This window comes from Lagenorhynchus albirostris, chromosome 10, assembly GCF_949774975.1.
Source record: "Lagenorhynchus albirostris chromosome 10, mLagAlb1.1, whole genome shotgun sequence".
Taxonomy (NCBI): domain Eukaryota; kingdom Metazoa; phylum Chordata; class Mammalia; order Artiodactyla; family Delphinidae; genus Lagenorhynchus; species Lagenorhynchus albirostris.
The window spans coordinates 87,423,401-87,443,214 of record NC_083104.1 but is presented as its reverse complement, the minus strand read 5'-3'; the positions used below and the strand labels follow the sequence as shown (position 1 = coordinate 87,443,214).

General features: G+C 42.5%; 1 pseudogene; it reads left to right on the top strand.

Annotated features, from left to right (window-relative positions):
- LOC132527948 (uncharacterized) overlaps positions 1 to 19,814 on the top strand; it is a 393,532-nt pseudogene that overhangs the window by 91,188 nt on the left and 282,530 nt on the right.

Here is a 19,814-nt window from a genome sequence, read left to right as displayed (position 1 = left end):
TTATTTGAATCATAGAGCTCTGTTCAGTGAGAACGTTTTATGCTATATATTGGTCAACAAGCACATTTTCTTCTAAAATGAAGCCCTCCAAACTGATTTTTGCCTCTGTCCCCAGTGTAGTCTTCCTTAGGGCAACTCTAACTTTGTACTACACTCTGGATGGCAGTGGGGCCCTTGTGGCCACAGGAAAAAAATGTCACCCCTCGTGGTTTCCTCACTGCCAGAGGCGGGATGACATCCATCCGTTGTAGGCCCATTTGTTCCAAGAAACAAGTTGTGCCCTTTGCATCTGGAATAGTCCAGTAACCACGGTCAATGGTGTCCCTCCTCAGGTCTGGTTTTGCTTTAGGGTTAAAGTGACTCTACACTCTGGCTTGTCCGACACTCCCATTGAACACCTGCTATCCCAGTAGAATTACTAGAAGCACCTCTTTCATTCTCTGGGTTTATTGCTGACTTTCCTCAGGTATTAGTAGAGAGAGGCCAGGGTCAAAGTGGGTGTTACATTAAACCCAATACTATTGTATTGGGAGAGAGAAACCATTGTTGTTGGTAACTTAGTAACCTTGGGTCTACGTGAATAGGTTTCTGATCTGGGAAGTGGATCTCAATTATTCATTTAAGAGATATTCATTCACCACCTATTTTGCGTCAGATGGTCTTCTAAGTATGGGGAATATCGATGTGAAGAAAACAGAGTCAAACCCTAAAGAAGCTTATGTTTTGGCAGGGGAGACTGGCAATGGTGAAAATAAAAAGAGATACGATTTAATGTCAGGTAACAATAAATACCATAAAGAAATAAAGCAGAGTGTGGGGATAGGGGTGTCACCAGTAGTGCGGGGTTAGGTGGAGTGTCCACAGACATCTTCTGACATTTGGACCACCATCATCATTCTCTCAGACAGATCCTGTGCAACACGGAAGGCCTCCTGGAGTTGCCTCACATGCTCCTGGAGTAGCCACACCCCTACAAGGGAAAGGACAGTGATAGCTCAGTGCTGTGGCAGTTTGCTTTGTGTGTTATCTTCAGTTGCTCTGAACTTGCTTTCCACTTCTTAACTCCGGTCCCAGCCATCCTACACCAAATATTTTCTACTTGGTCCATTCCCCACATTGCACAACCAGTCCGTTTAAAAGCTCTAAGAGGTATGGAGAGAGGTGGGCATTTTAAAATATGGTGCAGCAACACTACAGAATGTTTCCCGAGGCTGCTTCCTGTCAGTCACTTGGCTTCTTGGGGAGGCATTCCGGAAAAGTCTTCCTATGCCCCAGGTCTTAGTTCAGAGCTTCCTGCCATCTGAGAGGACTGCTGTGTTTCCTGAACCTTACAGAGTGAAGGGGAATGGGCTCCTATATCCAAAACCTTCAGACTTAAGGGTTTGCCAAGTGCTTTGCAATCTGCCTTTGCATAATTCCTCTCATTATCTCTGGGATGGGGTTTATCGTGCCGGGACTCCACATCACTGAATAAATGGAGGGACAGATGGAGGCGGCAGAATGGAGGCGAGGAGCAAGAAATGACATTGCGTTCTGAGCTCTTCCCAGGGATGGTCCGTCTGTGGCCTTCCTGTGGGAACAAGCTTGTGACTGGCAACATGGGATGGGCTTTCAGCAAAAGTCGTGGCATGAGTCAGATCCGTCAGGTGGTGGGCGGGCTGCTGTTTACCTGAAAAGTTTTGAATACAGTCAGATTGTAAATTAACTAAGAGACCCTGCTGTTGATGAGGAATACGATGACCTCAAGTCCTCTGGCATGGTGAATCTTCTTGATCTGTATATCATAAAGACTTTTTCCACTTTTTTTTTTTTCTTTTTTTTTTTGCGGTACGCGGGCCTCTCATCGCTGCGGCCTCTCCCGCCGCGGAGCACAGGCTCCGGACGCGCAGGCCCAGCGGCCACGGCCCACGGGCCCAGCCGCTCCGCGGCATGCGGGATCCCCCCGAACCGGGGCACGAACCCGCATCCCCTGCATCGGCAGGCGGACTCCCAACCACTGCGCCACCAGGGAAGCCCCATAAAGACTCTTAAAGAATTGGATGGCATTTAAACCTTTTTGGTAGATGAAGAAAGCCTGAGTGATGAGGGGGTTATTATATGGTGGGTTGGCTCACTACCCCCTCGGGTTTGAATTGCTGACAATATCTTGAAAGCTGTAGCTGATGGCTGGTTGGTCTGTCCCTATGTTCATTTGCCCATCCATTCATCCATCCACCCATTCGAGTTTGTCACATAGGAAGAGGTTCTGTCACTTCACCAATGGTGTGGTTATTCGGTTTTCTTTTTTTGGCCGCACCGCGCAGCATGTGGGATCTTAGTTCCCAGACCAGGGATCGAACTCATGTCCTCTGCATTGGAAGCGTGGAGTCTTAACCACTGGACCACCAGGGAAGTCCCTGTTCAGTCTTCTTATCTATAGAATAAGAAAACTAGATCATTTTGTCTAGATCATTTAAAGGGTCTTGTTAATTCTAGAATCCTGAGCTTCTTATAATTCGATTATATGTATGACAGTGGAACGAATACAAACATGAAGTAAACCAGGGTCCTGCCTCCCCCAAAAAGCACACGGTGTGGTAGGTGTGCTGACATTAGAGGGGTAGTGATAATGCAGTTAGAGGGTGGGGGGGTGGGGGGGTGGGGGGGTGGGGGGGTGGGCGGGGGAAACCCAGCACAGCTGAGTTAAATTGGGAGGGGACTTTAGAGACAGGAGAGATTATTTTTGGCTGCAGGTGTTAAGGAAGGCTTGGGGGTTAAGGGGATGGGGGCATTTAGTTTGAGGGGGGGGAAGTAACACTAAGTTGATGAGCATGTGTTGATTATCATCCTGGTTTCACTTAAAGTTCACAATGAGATAGCCTTTATCATCCCCATTTAGCAGATGAAGAAACTGAGGTGGGGAATGAGATGAAGTCACTTGTCCAAAGCCACCGGGCTGTTTAGAGGCAGAGCTGTGATCCAGGAGGAGGGCTTTTAACCCTGGTTTCATCCTTCTGTCTTGAAGGTTGAGTCAGTAGAGAGATGAGGACAGCTGGGCATTTCAGGTGAATAAAAGACGATCCCCATCGGCATGGCTGGGTGGAAGTGCCTGCACACAGGAGGAACAGCAGGGACGGCAGGGGGCCTGGAGCACCGTGAGCCTCAGGGGTAGTGGTAGAAGCCAAGCCCGGGAAGACACTTTGGGGTCAGGTAGGAGAGGCTCCCTAGTGTCTGGCTACAGGATCTGGTCTTTATTTGGCCCACATGGAGGCTCTGTGCAGGGATGGGACATGATTAAAGGAGTACATTTTAAGATGTTTATGACGGTAAGACCTTCCTGTGATTCTAAAATACTTTCATGCAACTAAGCTCTTTAGTGTGATGCTGAAGAAACTCCCTCCCCAAATGCTTCCTGCAGTCTAAGCCCTTGAGAGTTTTAATCCCAGGGTTTCTGTCCTAAGGCACACCCAGGCCCTGGCTCCACCGTCCTGCCCTTCTGAACATTAGCACTTTAAAAATCCCTGCTCGATTCTTGGGATTTTGAGAAGAAAATTCCTTAATCTTCCTCCTCTCTGCTGTTCCCTCGCTTTTAACCTATTTTCTGCTATTCAAAACTTCTACCTAGATAGACGAATAATAATTAGATGCCCTTTGGCTTTGCTAGTGAAAAATATACCAAAATATTTAGATTAAAACAGTGTAATAACGGCACTAGACAAATACATCCTGGTTACAAGATGAATTCCTCCTTTTCCTTGTTATTCGTGGTATCCTGGGGTGGCCTACTGGAGAAAAAATACTATTTGATTCTCCCTGGGTGGTCAGACAGGACTTGTAAAAACTCTTGTTTGTTTAGTGTTGAGGCTTCAAAGGCACGCAGACTTTCCTACATAAAGATGGACTAAGAAAATAGGAATTTTTTTGAAGTTGCTTTGTATAAAGGGAAATTCAGAGCAACCGTCTTCCTTTAGAACTACAAGCTAATGTGATTAGAGGGTCCCTTTTCACCAGGCATCTTTGTTGTTTCCATCTTGGGTCATTACCACCCGTCTGATGGGGAAATCTGTGCTTACGAAAACCATCTTCACCTTTTTTTTAAAAAACCATCATACAAACACATCCTTTCAGTTTTAAAACTACATTTATTGTGCATATTTAGATTTCGTAAGAACTAAAAATCTGAGTGGTGTGTGTGTGTGTGTGTGTGTGTGTGTGTGTGTGTGTGTGTGTGTGTGTGTGTGTGTGTGTGTGTGTGTGTGTGTGTGTGTGTGTGTGTGTGTGTGTGTGTGTGTGTGTGTGTGTGTGTGTGTGTGTGTGTGTGTGTGTGTGTGTGTGTGTGTGTGTGAGAGATTCAGGGCTCTCTGGTGGTGTGTGTGCTGCCCAAACCTTCCAGGCCACGTGATCTGCACGTTCCAATTAGTAAGGCCCACCTGCTGTGGTATGGGAGAAGAGTTTGGACTGGGGTTAGGGCTGGCTAAATGTAGGGTACTTTTTAGTGCAGGCTTTGCAGAACTCCCGTATTAGCACCTTGGAGTCAATGAGCACTCGGGGAAGCTCGTATCTTGTGCACATTTGGTATTTTCTGCTGTGTGTGGTGTGTTTTGGCCATTTTATTTATCCATACTTCTTTTTCTCATTTCAGAATATTTTAAAAATTTTAAAAAGCTTATTTATTTATTTTTAAAATTGAAGTACAGTTGATTTACAATGTTGTGTTAGCAAAGTGTACAGCAATGTGATTCAGTTATACATGTCTATTTATCTATTTATAAAATTAATTGTATGTAATGGGGGAGGTTGATAGTGCTGAATTATTTTGAGCCTGGAGGGAGCAGAGCAGCTGTGTCCTACATCAGACCCCTGATCTATCTAATAGGTTGTCTTGCCACCTGATTCACTGGATGAATGTGCGTAGCCAATTATGTGAATCCCTATAAGGAAGGAAGAATGACCTTGAACCCAGAGAGCCAGACAGTTGCTTTATGCAATGCATTCACCCACTGAAGCTGCTTCACTGCCTTGGCCTAATAGGAGTGTCATATTTCTAATCCCTGGAAAATTATTGCTCCTTAAAAAAAATAGCCACGATGTGAAATAGCTGAATCTTTCATGACTTGCCAAGAACTGTGCTTTTGGAAAAAGGTGCTGAGAAAAGTAATTTGGGGATGTTGCCTCTAAAAATTTTAAGCAAGCTCAAAACCTCCAAGCTTCTTCCTTCGTGTACCCAGACATAACCTACTGGTAGAAACTATGTTTTCCTGTTAAATGAGGGATATTAGAGAAAGGAAAATACAGATTTTTAAGTAAAAACATTAGAAATATAAGCTAATTTTCCTGGGCATTCTATTGGGCAATTATTTTATAGTCAAGAGCATTTTTACAAAATATCAGATATTTTGAAAAGATAAGTCTGGCACAGAAAACAAACCTAACCCTTGATGTAATCTTGCATGTCTCTTTAAGTCCTGGAGTCAAAGTTCATGGTGGCTTTGATGTGATGCTACCAGTTAACACGATGACATTCGGTAAATCACCAAGGGTGTAGTGGGAAGAACTTCCCCTTTGGGGTCAGCCAGCTCCTGGTTTTGATCTATGGCTTTGCTACTGCTGGATCTGTGACCTTGGGCACGTTCCCACACACTCTCAGCCGCAGCCTTCTGTTGCTATCAAGACTACCCTTACTAAAGGGTTTTAGAGGTTAAATGAAATAAGCTATAGGAAAGGACTGTCTAGGGTCTAGCCTGTATACTGCCATTAGCTCCCTTCTTTTCTTCTGATTACATCCCAGGACTAGTCTTTTCCAGGTAGCTTTGTACTGTCAGGTTTGGGAGTCACTCTGGAGAACATCTAAAACCCCTTCATTTTCCAGATAATGAAGTCTGGACCCAGAGAGGGGGAGTGACGTGCTTGCAGTGCTTTAGCGCAGGACTAGCAGAGCTGGTGCTAAAACCGTGCCTGGCTGGATGCTTCCAGTTTTACTCACGGTAGGAGGAGGGCTTAGCACTCTGAGTGTGTCCCTGGCATTCCTCCACAGCAGTCAAGTCCAAGGCTGGTCTTAGGGCTACAGTTTAAGAAATAATCAGCTTTTCAGATTTTTGTCTAGGTACCTTCAGGGCAGACAAAACTGTGTTCTGAAACCTTACTCTGCTGTGGGCTCCTTCCTTTGACAACTTTTGACTCAGTTTCCTTTTCTCTCCTAGTACTCTCAGGTGACTACAGAAGTGTCAGCGCCCACCATGGTCAGGTAAGAGACTTCCTGGATGGGGAAGATTTCCAGACAAATCCCTAACTCCCTCAGTGGTTACCGCTTGTCCCTTGCACATTTCTGGGCCGCCCCAAAGATCCTAAGGGCCACCGTTCCCTTGTCTGTTCTCCATTTTGCTTTCCTTTGTTTAAGTTTCATTTTTATGCTTTTAGTCTATCACATTTTTGGTTTTATTTTTATACATTCATCCATGCACGCTGTTATGACATAAAACATGCATGGGGATGGTAAATCCTGCCTTCAGGACAAGGGTTGCCCATGAGGAGGGTGGCTGGGTGCAGGGTGGATGTCAACTCTAACTGTAATATTTTAAAAAAAAGATTTTTTCTTCAATACGTATCTCTTAAAGATAAGAACTTTTTGTTTGTTTTTTTTGAACTTTTTGTTTTTTAAACATAAATACAACACTATTTTCACACCTAAAACAATAGTTAACAATAATTCCTTTCATAAAATCTCTAGTCAATGTTCAATATTATTAGAGAGACATACTGGAAAAACAAATCTCTTAGGGATGTAAGGCAGTACAGGAGGGCTGTAGTACCCACTGCTGTCTGGTATAGTTGACAGTTGTTAAGGTAGATCCCAAAGACTTATCATCACAAGGGAAAAATATTTTCTCTCTTTATTTTTGGGGTACCTATATGAGATGATGGGTATTAACTGGATGTTAAGTAAACTTATGGTGGTAATCATTTCACAATATATGTAAGTCAAATCATTATACTGTACATGTTAAACTTATACAGGGCTGTATGTTAATTATCTCAATAAAACTGGGGGAAAAATAAAAAAATAAAAACAAAAACCAATCTTTGGTAGTTCGAGTATTTGGACGTACCAGAAGTGTAGTGAGACCAGGGGCATTAGCTTCACCAGGGAATTTGTTAGAAGTGCAAATAGTTGGACTCTACCCGGAAGGACTGGATCAGAAACTTTGTTGGTGGGATGGTTTAACAAGCCCTCCAGGTGATTCTAATATTTGGTAGAGTTAGAACCACTGGCCCAAGGAAAATAAAAAATGTATGCTCTCTACTCAGTTTTAATTTGTCTTTGTGTTTAACACAGCAACATATCCTGAGACCCTCAGAATACCTAAGATGGTATACTTACACCTGGATTGCTGTGATATAATAGCAAATACATTTTTTGGTTTTCTGGCCAGAGCTCCTAAACGCCCTGTAAGTTCCGAAGACATGAGCAATAGGAGCATCTTTTGTTCTAATATTTGGTTTTTGCCCAAATAACCTGAAACAGCTCTGGAGTGGTGAAGGTGAGAAGACGATCTTTTTTTTTTTTTTTTTTTTTTTTTGCGGTACGCGGGCCTCTCACTGCTGTGGCCTCTCCCGTTACGGAGCACAGGCTCCAGACGCGCAGGCTCAGCGGTCATGGCTCACGGGCGTAGCCGCTCCGCGACATGTGGGATCCTCCCCGACCGGGGCACGAACTCCTGTCCCCTGCATCGGCAGGCGGCCTCTCAACCACTGCGCCACCAAGGAAGCCCAAGACCGTGTTTTGTTATTCAGAACAAGCTGCTGTCAGCCGCTGGGGAGTTTATGTTAATGAGGTGATTTTGGAAAGCCCCTAAATATGGAGGCGGGTTGCCAGGGGAACCAACCTTCTAATTAGGGAATTGGCACTCTTAGCCCCGCCCTCTGACCTCCCGGAAGGCGAGTGGGGCTGGAGGTTGAGTTCCTCAGCTGTGGCCAACGATGCAATCAGTCGTGCTCACCTGCTTACGCGCTTACGCTTACGTAAGGAGACCGCCCTTAAAAGCCCTATAAGGCGGGGTTTGGTAAGTCGGTGGGTTCAGTACGTGGAGGTGCCGGGGGGTTGGCGTCCTGGAGAGAGCGTGGAGGCCTCACTCCTTGCCCTGTGCATTTCTTCTCTTTGGCTGACTGTTCCTGGGTTGTACCCTTGATAATAAACCAGTAGTCCGGTAAGTGAACTGTTTTCCTGAGCAGTGTGAGCTGTTCTAGTAAATTGTGGAACCTGAGGGAGGGGTCGTGGGAACCCCTGATTCATAGCTGGTGGGTCAGAAGCCCAGGCCACAACCTGGACTTGGAATTGGCGTCTGCAGTGGGGACCGAACTGCCTTGCGGGCCTGAGCCCTTAGCTAGCGAGGTCTGTGTTAACTTCGAGCAGTTAGTGTCAGAATTGAATTAAGTTATAGGATACCCACTCCGTGTCCGTTGAGAATTGGAAAGTTGCTTGGTGTGGAAAACCCCCCACACATTTGGCACCAGAAGTGCTGTGTGAGCAGAGAGAAATGGGAGTTTTGCGTTTCGGTTTTATTGTATTTTATTAAATTAAAAAATATACACAATTTTTAAAGGTTACTTTCCATCTAGTTATTATAACATTGTCTATTCCCTTATTGTACAATACAGCCTTGAGCCTATGTTGTAGCCAATAGTTTATACCTCCTACTCCCCAAGCTTTTGCTTTTTATTCCCCAAGATGGCGTCCGGCGTTTCCTCGTCTCCTGGGACGGGTCCCAAGCCTGCTCCCACTTCTAGCTGTGGAGAGTTTCAAACTCAGCCTGCTCCCACGTTAGGAAGTGCAGAGTGCTCGCAGGCGGTGGAAGGAATGACCAGAACTTTCTGGAATAGGACAGCCTGGGTGGAATTAGAGCTCTAATGTCTTTGAGTGGATTTGGGAGAGAAACTGGATGGTATTGTAAAGAACATATTTCTGAAGTTGTGGCTCTCATCTACTGATTGTGTAGTGGAGCCACCTGGGAGGCTTTTAAGAAACACTGGTCCCCTGGCCTGACTTCAAGAGATTCCAGTTTCAACTGAGGTGGGGGTAGAGGTGGAGGGAGGTGACTGCAAAGAGTCTCAGCACCACCTTGGTTTGAAGGCTCTCCACGTGATTCTAATCGCAGTCCTGGTTCAGCACCACTAGTGAAGACAGGTTTGGTTTGGGACTCAGATGAGAAAGAAGGTAAAGGATCCTGCAAGAGTACACTTTCAGGAGTCCTACCCCTCAGATGAGTAAGTGCTTTTAAACTGTGGGTCTTAAGCTATTAGCGACTTGATTTGGGGAAGTGTTCTTCCGCCAGTCTTTAACTTTTTTGTTTTTGTTTTCATCTGGTGCTCATCTGTTGCACAGTATTTTTGGCCAGATTGTTCTAGGCCCGGGGACTTGACTAAACTTTGTCCACTCATCTGTAGGTGTGTTGGAGGACACTGTTTCTACTGCATGTAAATGACATCCCCTCTCACCTCTGTGGTTCTCTTTGTGTGAGTGGATAGAGCTCCAGGGAAGGAAGTCAGAGGTACTGATACACATTTTGCAGTGTGAGGCATTCCTTCCCTGCAGTCCCGAAGTTAACCGAAAGGAAAGACTGGGCTGTGTTTGTTGGTTGAGTGTTGAAATATTCCATGGAAAAAGGAAAGGGAAACAAGTTCTACCACTGAATTTTTTTTTTTTTTTGGCAGGGTTTGTCACCTCCCCCCACCAAATTTCTGGCAAGTGCGATTAGAAATTGACTTGCAGGGTTTGCTCACACTAGCTTCCCAAGACATCTCTTGTCCGCTTGCTGCTGACTAGCGGTAGTTAATTTGCTATCTCTCACACGTGTTACCCAAAAATCACAGAACTCATTAGCAATAAACAGCATGAACTTGGTCACATTTGGAGGATTAGCCAGATGTAAATCTGAGTTGCACTTGGGAGGTTTCTGTGCCTCATTTTAAAAATAAATAGAACTCTAGCCTTGAGTAGAAACAGATTTTTTTTTTAAATGAAATATCTTACTGGAAAACAAATTTTTTCTCCAGTAAAAATATGTGGAGGAGGTAAGCTTTCCTTGACGCCAGTGCTTATTTGATTTCATGCCCTTCTCCTTGCTGATGGCAGATGTGGCAGAAATAAAGACCCAATTTCATTGTTCACAATGGGAGAAAAATTTAATCAATTCAGGAATTTATTCTTAATTGACAGCAGACGTTTAAAACTTGATTGGTCACAGTCGACTATTTAACGTGCCTTTTAGGAAAATAAACATTTTTGTATTTCCCCAACCGTTCTGTGCACTCATCACTACACACTGCAGGGTATGGAGGTGTTGGCCTTGATGACGATTCTTAGACCTTTTAAATAATGTTTCTCACTAAGCAGTTGAAAGGGGTAATTTTCATGTGGTTACAATATATGATTGATGTGATTAGAAAATTTCTGTTTTCTGTTGATATGCAGACTCGCTGCCAGTGTCACTGGATATTCATATGCCACCTGTTTTTAATTCCAGCAGAACTTATCAGAATGAAATAAATAACTTACCTTTGAAGAATCAGAAAAATAATTCAAATTTATTGAAACTTTGTGTTTATCCTTCCAGATCATACTAAATCAGATGAGTACACAAATGCCCAGGGGTTGACTCTACCAAGTAGAGATAATGTTTCATGCAGACACATGAATTGAATTAGAGACCTGTTAGAGACTTCCCATGAGCTGATTTTGATCATCCTGGTTTCTAGCACTCCCCAAATGCAGCAATTATATCACACTACCTCCTGTTTTCTATTTCTTACAAAAATATAACCTCCTTAGTAAGACATCTGCTTTATCAAAATCAGTACAGGACTGTCAGCTGTTCAGTCCATCTTTCTGCTCATGAAGTCATTCATTTTCTATTTATTGTCAATCCTGAGGTCAAATTAACAATGTATGTTTTTCTCCTTTTCTAGGGAGAAAGACATTTTGCCCAGTTAGCATAAATTTAGTGTTTCAGAAGAAATAGATGGTCAGATCTGCAGCAGGCTGACTTCTCAGGATTCATCACAGAAGGGCTCTTTTTTGAAACATCTGTCACTGAAGGTGTGTCATGAGGGATGTGGGAGGAATGTATCTTCCTCACTTCCAAAGAGCTCTGTCCCCTTAAAAGCTCTATGGTAGCAAGGTAGTAGAACATTTCAATAAGGAAGGCTGCAGGGAAGGGTAAAGAGAAAGAAAGACAAAATGAAGTACCAGAAGCAGGTAGTTCTATCCATGTTCATATCATGTCCATACGACCTGAGAAACGGATACTGAAGTGGCAGAACCAGACTGCTTCTTCGTCCCTATGGTCTAATTAAATGTATTTTCACTTAAAAAGGATAACAATGTTAAATCTTAATGGGATGAACCTAAGTGAAATTTATTATGCTTTGCTTTGACAGTAAAGATTATGGATGGCTCAAGTGCCATTTTGAGATGGTAGCTTTGGATCCTGTAATTTTTACTATTGCTGCTCTGCTGAAGATACCAGAGTTACCCAACAAAACTTGTGGGTTATATAACTGAGACTTGAAATACAAGTAGAGTTTGAATATTTTTCTCTTTAATTTTTTTGGAGGTTAATTTTTACTCTTTCATGTTAGAGTGAAGTCTCTTTAGCTGAAACAAAGGAAATGGGAGCTTTTTTAAAAGACAAGGCAGTGTTGATCACTCCTTAGGGTCTGTCTTGCTCAGAATTACCTAGATGAACTGTTTCTTTAGTCCATGTTCACTACCTGCTCCTTTTCCTTCGTATGTATTGCAGGAGCTCAATAATATAGATAGGTTTTTTGTGGTAAAATATACATAAAATTTACCATTTCAACCATGTTATGTGTACAGTTGAGTGGGATTAAGTACTCATATAGTTGTGCAACCATAACTACCATCCTTCTTCAGAACTTTTTCATCTTAAACTGAAACAACTTACCCATTAGACACTTAACTCCCCATGCCGACCTCCCCCAGACCTTGGCAATCACCATTCTGCTTTGTTTTCATGAATCTGACTATTCTAGTGACCTCATGAGTGGAATCACACAGTATTTGTCTTTTTGTGACTGGTTTATTTCACTTAGCAGAATGTTGTCGAGACTCATCCATGCTGTAACATGGGTCAGAATTTCCTTCCTTCTTAAGACTGGATAATATTCCATTTTATGTATGTACCACACTTTGTTTTCCCATTTGTCAATGGGATAAGAGCGTTTTTAAACCTCTTGGCTTTTGTGAATAATGCTACTAAGGACACGGGTGTATAAATACCCGTTTGAGTTCCTCAGTATCTTTGAATTGCTTCCCCATAGGAAATGTCTTTCCAGCTTAATGCTGATGCTGGTTTTGGTACTAACTTAGTGACTTCATATTGTTTATAATAAAGAAAGCCTTCTATGTAGCATAATTGGAATTAGTATGTTGAGTCTTGAGTTATGAAGGTCCCCAAAAGCATATGGGACAGGTAAACACAAGGCAATGAAAACCCTTTTGGAATACACCTGACTAGGTATTGTGAGCCATTTTCATTGATAAAGACCCATTGCAAGAGACTTTAAAAAAAAATTGGATTTATTGTAAAGAGCTGTGTTTTAGCATCTTCATTAAAAGGTATGTTGCTGCATGGCATCTGGAAAAATCAAACTGTAAAAGTGACTTGCAAAATAAACATCCTGTGATTAACCAAAATCCTCCGAGCAGAAGACAATCCAGGGTTTGGGATGTGTGTCTCCTTCTCTAGAGGAGAGTCTGGCTTCCCTCTTGGAATGTAGAGTAACAGCTCATACTGCTGGCATGGAACACCTGAAGATACATATCCTACCCTCACATTCTTGGTGTTTTCAGTGTCTTCTCTATTTTCTAGAACAACCTTGAGAATTCTTTCCGATACCTTAAGCTTAACTAGACAGACACAAGCTCCTTCGTGTAGTTATACTATTTATTGAGCATGAACCATATATCAGAGCTATATTATTACTAGCTAACATTTATTCAGTGCTTGGCATATGTTGGGCATTGTTCTAAGCTCTATATGTGTTATAACTTATTTGATCTTCACAACATCTCAATGTATTTGATACCAGCATAACTTCATTTTACAAATGAGGAAAGTGAGACACAAGTTGACTTGACTGAGAACACAGAAATTGGCAGAGTAAGACTCAAACCCAGGCATCTGACTTCAGACCTTGTATCTTTGGCCTCCATGCTGTGCTGACCTGATACTTTACAGCTGATCTAACTTATTAGACCTGTGAACAACAGTCTCTGGAGGACCAGTTCTTTTTAAGAAGAATCACAGCTTGTAAAGCTAGAAGTTGTGTGGGTCTGTCTGGAAACTCATGCCATGTTAAATGGTCCTAGAGTAGTTTAGAGGTTCAACACCAAAGAACCAAGGTTTCTACTGAACATAGTGACCTTTATTTCACTTTTAAAGGTGAAACAGAAAACGATATTCATAGAAAACATTTCATAGAAAACGATATTCAAGAAGACCATGCTTAGGAATATTGAGAAGGAGTTTATTTTTGTAAAAGGTGTTATTACTTCACTATGAATTCATATTTGGCAAAGAAATTACCAGGAATATGTATTAGGAATCAGCCTCACTCAAATTTGGTATTAAAGAGTTTGTAAGGAATACCTACTTAGGTCCATTTATAAAGAGATTTCTCTTAAAAGAAGATATTGGGGGTTTCAAAAGTACTTGTAGCCACTTTCGTTTAAATATATCTGTGTACCTTTATTTACATCTGTTAGCAAGTGATGAGTCTTTTTAATGAGAGGTCTTAATTCTTAATGCTCATGGTGAGGTTTAAAGAGTTCTTTACAGCTGAAGGAACATTCACTGAGCAACAGAGTTGCCAGGAATTTTGCTAGATGCCAGGGCTTTAAAGACAGACAAGGAATAATTGTTAGTTTTAAGGTATGTTTAATCTATGAGATACAGAAGGAAGAAGAGACTTCTTCATCCTCTTGAGGAAAGAGGTTAGGAGAAAACAACTGGGTGGGAGCTTGGTTTTGAAGGTTGAAGAGGAGTTTTCCAGGCAGACAAAGTAGGGTGGGGGCGGGGTGAGTGGTGTCAGGCAGAGGAAAAGCCATTTACAAGGGCACTGAGACAGGCAGCATGGCACGTTTAGCAAACCTTTAATAGCGAATTGATTATAGTGTAAAGACCATAGGCTTAGGCAAAAGTTTAAAAAACTACTCTTGAGTCTTGGTTTTACCCTATTAAAAAAACAAAAGCAAAAAGAAAACCTCAGCCACTTTCGTTCTTGTTTTGAGGATTAAAAATAATACATGTAAATTGTTCAGTAAAGAACAATTTAATGGCATACAGGTTTTTATATTGATACTATCAATTATTATTTTTTTGTGGTACGCGGGCCTCTCACTGCCGTGGCCTCTCCCGCTGCGGAGCACAGGCTCCTGACTCGCAGGCTCAGCGGCCATGGCTCATGGGCCCAGCCGCTCCGCGGTATGTGGGATCTTCCCGGACCGGGGCACAAACCCGCGTCCCCCGCATCGGCAGGAGGACTCCCAACCACTGCGCCACCATGGAAGCCCCTATCAATTATTTTTAATTTTTGTCTTTTGATTTATTGTTTTGAATAATCTGAATGGTTCAAAAACCCAAAAAGTAGACAAAGCACCCACCTTTGTGCCTCATCAAGTTCTTCCTTTTCAACCCCCATCAGAAGCCACTGTTCGTTTCTTATCCTTCCATAGTCCCTTTATGCTCCACAAGGGCCCTTTTACAAAAGGTGGCATGTTACACACATTGTGCAATACCGTCCTCTTTTCACTTAACTATTCATCTTAGAGGACTTTGCATATCAGTTTATAGGGAGCTTCCTCATCCTACTATAAAGAAGTGATACTTTATTTTTATATAGCTTGACTCAAGAAATTGTAACAGTGTAGAGTTCCCATTGTGCCCTTCACCCAGCTTCCCCCAGTGGTAATTTTACATGACTGTAGCAAGCTATCAAAAGCAGGAAACCGGCATCAGTACAGTACTATTAACTCAGGTAGAGACCTTATTTGATTTTACATGCGTATTTTTATATGCAGTTTTTATATGCATTTTTTTGGGGGGTACGTATTTCTATGAGATTTTATCATCCTTGTACATACAGTATATTCAAATAACCATCACCACAGTCAAGGTACAGAACTAATTGTTCCCTTACCACAAAGGAGCTCCCTTCTGCTACTTTTTAATAGTCACACCCTCTCCCCAGTCCTAGCTACGGACAGCTGCTGATTAATCCACACATTGCATGTGTGCTTACTTTAAGACAACCCTACCATGTATTATATCTTCCTGAAGGGTAAGAAACCTACTTTCAAACTTTTATTCCCTGCAGACCTGTGCACTTGATGGGTACTTAATGATTTTTTTCTTTATAGATTTATTTATTTTTGGCTGTGTTGGGTCTCCGTTGCCGCGCAGGCTTTCTCTAGTTGTGGCGGGCGGGGGCTACTCTTTGCTGCAGTGTGTGGGGTTCTCATTGTGGTGGCTTCTTGTTGTGGACTGTGGGCTCGGCGCATGGGCTTAGTTGCTCTGCGGCATGTGGAATGTTCCCGGACCAGGGATCGAACGCGTGTCCCCTGCATTGGCCCGCGGATTCTTAACCACTACGCCAAGAGGAATCAAAACCAAAACAAAGCCAGCCCAAAAGACAATTCAGAGTTGAAAAACAAATGAGTCAGGATAATTTGCTTTCCAAAATAACAGAAGTTCAGACACTCTTAAATAGGAACTCCTCAATGTGAATTAAGTGATAATTTATCACTTCTTTCTGGCAAGACTCAGTAACCTAAAAGTGCTAATGATGAGAAACACAATTTCTCTAAAACATCACTTTGCACTTTTCAAATCATTTTCGTTTTTATAAATTTTTCTCTTTAAGGACTTTGATACGCTAGAACGTTTATTATTTCTAGTTGACAGAGTAGGAAACTGAGGCTAAGAGAGGGAAGAAAGAGAACAGGGACTGAATCTAATGTGCTCTTTCGTTTTGTCCTCCCAACAACTCTGGCCTCGACATTGTTGTGCTCATTTTACAGAAGAGAACTTGGGTGCTCAGAGGTTCAGTAATGTGTCTCTGGTCAGTGTTTAACCGAAAAGATTCTCAAACCCCACATGTCACTATGCCATTATGAAGCTTTCCTTAGGGAATCTGAATTCTTATTTAATTCCTAACCTTTTCTAAAATGGTGGTGGGAGTGGTGTTTCAGTACATTACTCACTTATAAAAGGTAACTACTGTAGTAGTTTATAGAAGTGGTTAAGGGTTTTGGAGTCGGCCAGACCTTCTGTCCAAATCCCAGGCCAGCCATCCTCTAGTTTTGCTGACTACGGGCACAGTTTTATTTATATTTATTGAAACTTCAGGTAATCAGCTATAACATGGAGACCCTGGTAGCCCCTCCATCAGGTTGAATCGATTAAATGGGATAAAACCTAGAAAGCACTTCGCATAGTGTGTGTTGGCTGCCACTCGTTCAGTAAACAGCAGCTGTTATATGTGAGCCTTCATTTTATGGACTTTCCACTTCTAATCACAAATTTTAAGCAAATACTAAGTTGTGTTGTGCGAAACAATGAACTATTGATGGAATTAACGTAGCTACACAGTTAGACTTAATCTTTAAACTTAGAAATTTAGAATACATTTTACCTATACAATTTAAAAATTTCTCATTCAAGTTGTTGTATTTTCACATCTAAAGCTGCCATTCTCCCCCCCAACCCCCTAAAGTTTACGACTTTGGTCTGTGAACAAGTAGACTTTCCAGAAATGAAGAATTCGTATCTATAACATGGGGCAACTGTGAAAGAACTATTTGTGGCTTAGCTCTTGCTAAGCTTCTGGTACCCTTATCCCTATATATCGATGGACATTCATGACCTGAGAAATGGTCCAGTGGAGAAGGGGGTAGCTGGTGTGTGTGTGTGTGCGGAGGGGTGAGGGGTACTTATGGTATACAGCTTTTGCAATACAGATAATTAAGTACAATCAACAGGCATTGCAGTCATATCCTTTCAGTTAGTCAGAGAATGTGCTTAGCTCTGCTTAGCGGGGTGTGTGTTTAGGGTGACACTGACAATTGAGGTATATCGGTGAGAAGCATTTGTATCACAGCGACAGACTGCAGAGAGCTCTTTCCTGTGTTACAGATTGCTAGGAAATTGGATAGGACCTCCTGAGAAATTCTATCCCACGCCTTCCCCCAAGACTAGTCAGTGACATCCGGTAGGAAGGCAGCGGGGGTGGGGAGGAGAGCTGGGGGTTTCTGGGAGTGAACTGACACCCCCCCCTGCCCCCGCCACACCGCCCCGGCTGGTGTGGGACACACCCTGTACTTCGGGGCACTCTGCACAGAGCGGTTGAGTGTCCTCAGGTCAGCATGGGAGTGCGAATGTTCCTTTGAGAGCCCCTGGGACTTGTCAAAAGACCTGATCATAAAGGAGAGCTTGCTTGGCAGTTCTCATCAGAAGTCTAAATGACGGAGTTTAATGCTGAGATAGAACAGTGGCTCTCAACTCTAGGTGCAGATGACGTGGGAATTTTCTTTAACCTTCCAGGTGATTCTACTGTACCTCTGGGGTTAAGAACCACTGGGATAAAGAGAAAGCACTCTGACAAAAGGGCAAAAGGGCAGAAAAGCCCCCCACTCTACCTCGGGTGGCTGGGTCCCCATATTTCCCAATGAAGCCACTGGCCTTTTCAGTTGGCTGAAATTTCTATTCACGTTCTGGATCAGGGTCCACTGGGCAGAGATGCTATTGGCTGCCGTGGCCATCCAGCTGCATTCCCTGGTGTGTGGGGTGAAACTGCTCTGCTTGTCTCTGGGGTGAGGAGCAGGGTGTCTCCCTACTTTGGAATCATCTTTTCAAGCCTTGGCCCTCAGGCTTTAAGCAGAAATGTATGCTACATTCTGAAGGATATTGTGTTTAAATCTTAATAATTTGTCTCTTTCACATAAGAGAAATAACTGTGCAGGGTGGACAGAAACCCTCTGAGAAAACCATGTGTTTCACATTTACTACGAATAAGTCATTCCCTCTCTTAGCTGTCAAAAGTCATAATCTGGGAATCATTCTTTTCCTACGAAAACCAGAAACCTGTTTTTTTCCCCTCTCCTTTTGGTAGCAGCCGTAACAAAAGTTCCCATAGGCAAGAGCTTTTGATTTGATAGGATGCAGTGGCTGTCTTTCTAGGGAAGCTGTGGAAAATGCATTGGTGCATTTTTTTTCTCAGTTGCATGTATCTTGTATCCCCTGAACATCAGTCCAAGCATGGTGTCACTCACATGACTTTGCTACATCCCAAGTCCTTTTACAAATGCAAACTACAGAAGAAACAAACTGGTTGAGTGTGCAAAGTATATTTCAGGAACGTCCTAAATGGTCTGTTTCAGAGGCACACAATTCCAAAGTATTTGCTGACATTTATTGTCCGGCTTCAAATTATTAAATGTCTTTCTGATCACATGCTGCCATGTGTTGCATAGGGTGACATATCTGTCCTCTTTTAAATGCATGGGAATTGGCAACAATCTTATTTCACTGGTGAGTTTGCTGAAGTGTTATTACAAGACAGCCAGGATGATTCATGAGTGCTCTTCAGGTAGGGAAATGCTGCCAGCTTGGTTTGTGTTTTGTCTACCTAGAGTTCTGCTTAATTTTCTATTTCGGTTAAGCGTAATCCCCTTTCCTGCTAGTGGCCGTAATCACATTATAAGAGACTTAAAAATTCTCATTTTCCAGTAGTTCTCACAATGTAAGCATTTTTATTTCATGTAAGATTGCTCTTTTTTTCCTGACATTGGGAAAGATAAACTAGGAAATCTAAATATTGGTCTAATTGGAAGAACTCAGGGTACGTTCTGGTCAAGTGGAGAAGTTAAGGAGTGATGGAGGGGAGTCCTGGACTCCATCTGAAAGGGCAGCAATAGGCCTTAAATGTGATAAGAGACTTAATGTACCTTGACAGTTTTTAAAGAAGAACATTAAAATTTTGCCTGAGAATCTGATGCCTTTGGTAAATATGGGATCTAGTGAGGCGCACTCGTTTCTGCCTCTCCCCATATATTCCTTTGATCATGTTTGTGCCGTTCTTGAAAGAACCACATGTCTCTCCCTGACTGGACAGGCCCAGAGATGGAGATAAGCAGGCCCTTCGTAGACACCTATTTTCAAGTTTGTTCTTGCAAGAAGGCCAAGAGGGTGGAGGACAGCTCTAAAATCTGGGAAGTGCAAACTGTAGCTACTTTTTTTTTTTTTTTTTACAACCTTGAAACTACATTTGGACGTGGTTAATTCTCAGATGACTTGGAGCCTATGCCTTTCATAATCATATGTAACTATGTCTAGAACTTGTGTTTCATCTCACCTTTCATAGAGTATTTTGAGTGGTACATTGTTCACAGAACTTTCTCTTCTGGACCTAGGATATAACTTTTCTTATTAGGTCCTTTGCCGTTCAATACTAGGTATTTAGGAAGTTCGCTGCATGTTGAGAGGATGTGATAGGATGATATTGCTTGATTGATTGTATGGTTGTTGCAGTTTGGATTTATAGATGCTGCAGATACTGTTAATGGTTAGTGGTCAGATAGGCAGAGTGAATCACTGTTTTAAACTAGCAAGAAAATTGACTTTAAATGGAGGTTTCTGATTGGCTGCCTAAGGCTGCTTAGTGATGTCAAAAATCTTAGAAAAGATGAATTGGAAGTATTACTTTTATTTATGAATTTAATCCTGTGGATAAGTAACGTTGAACATGCCAAACAGTAATCC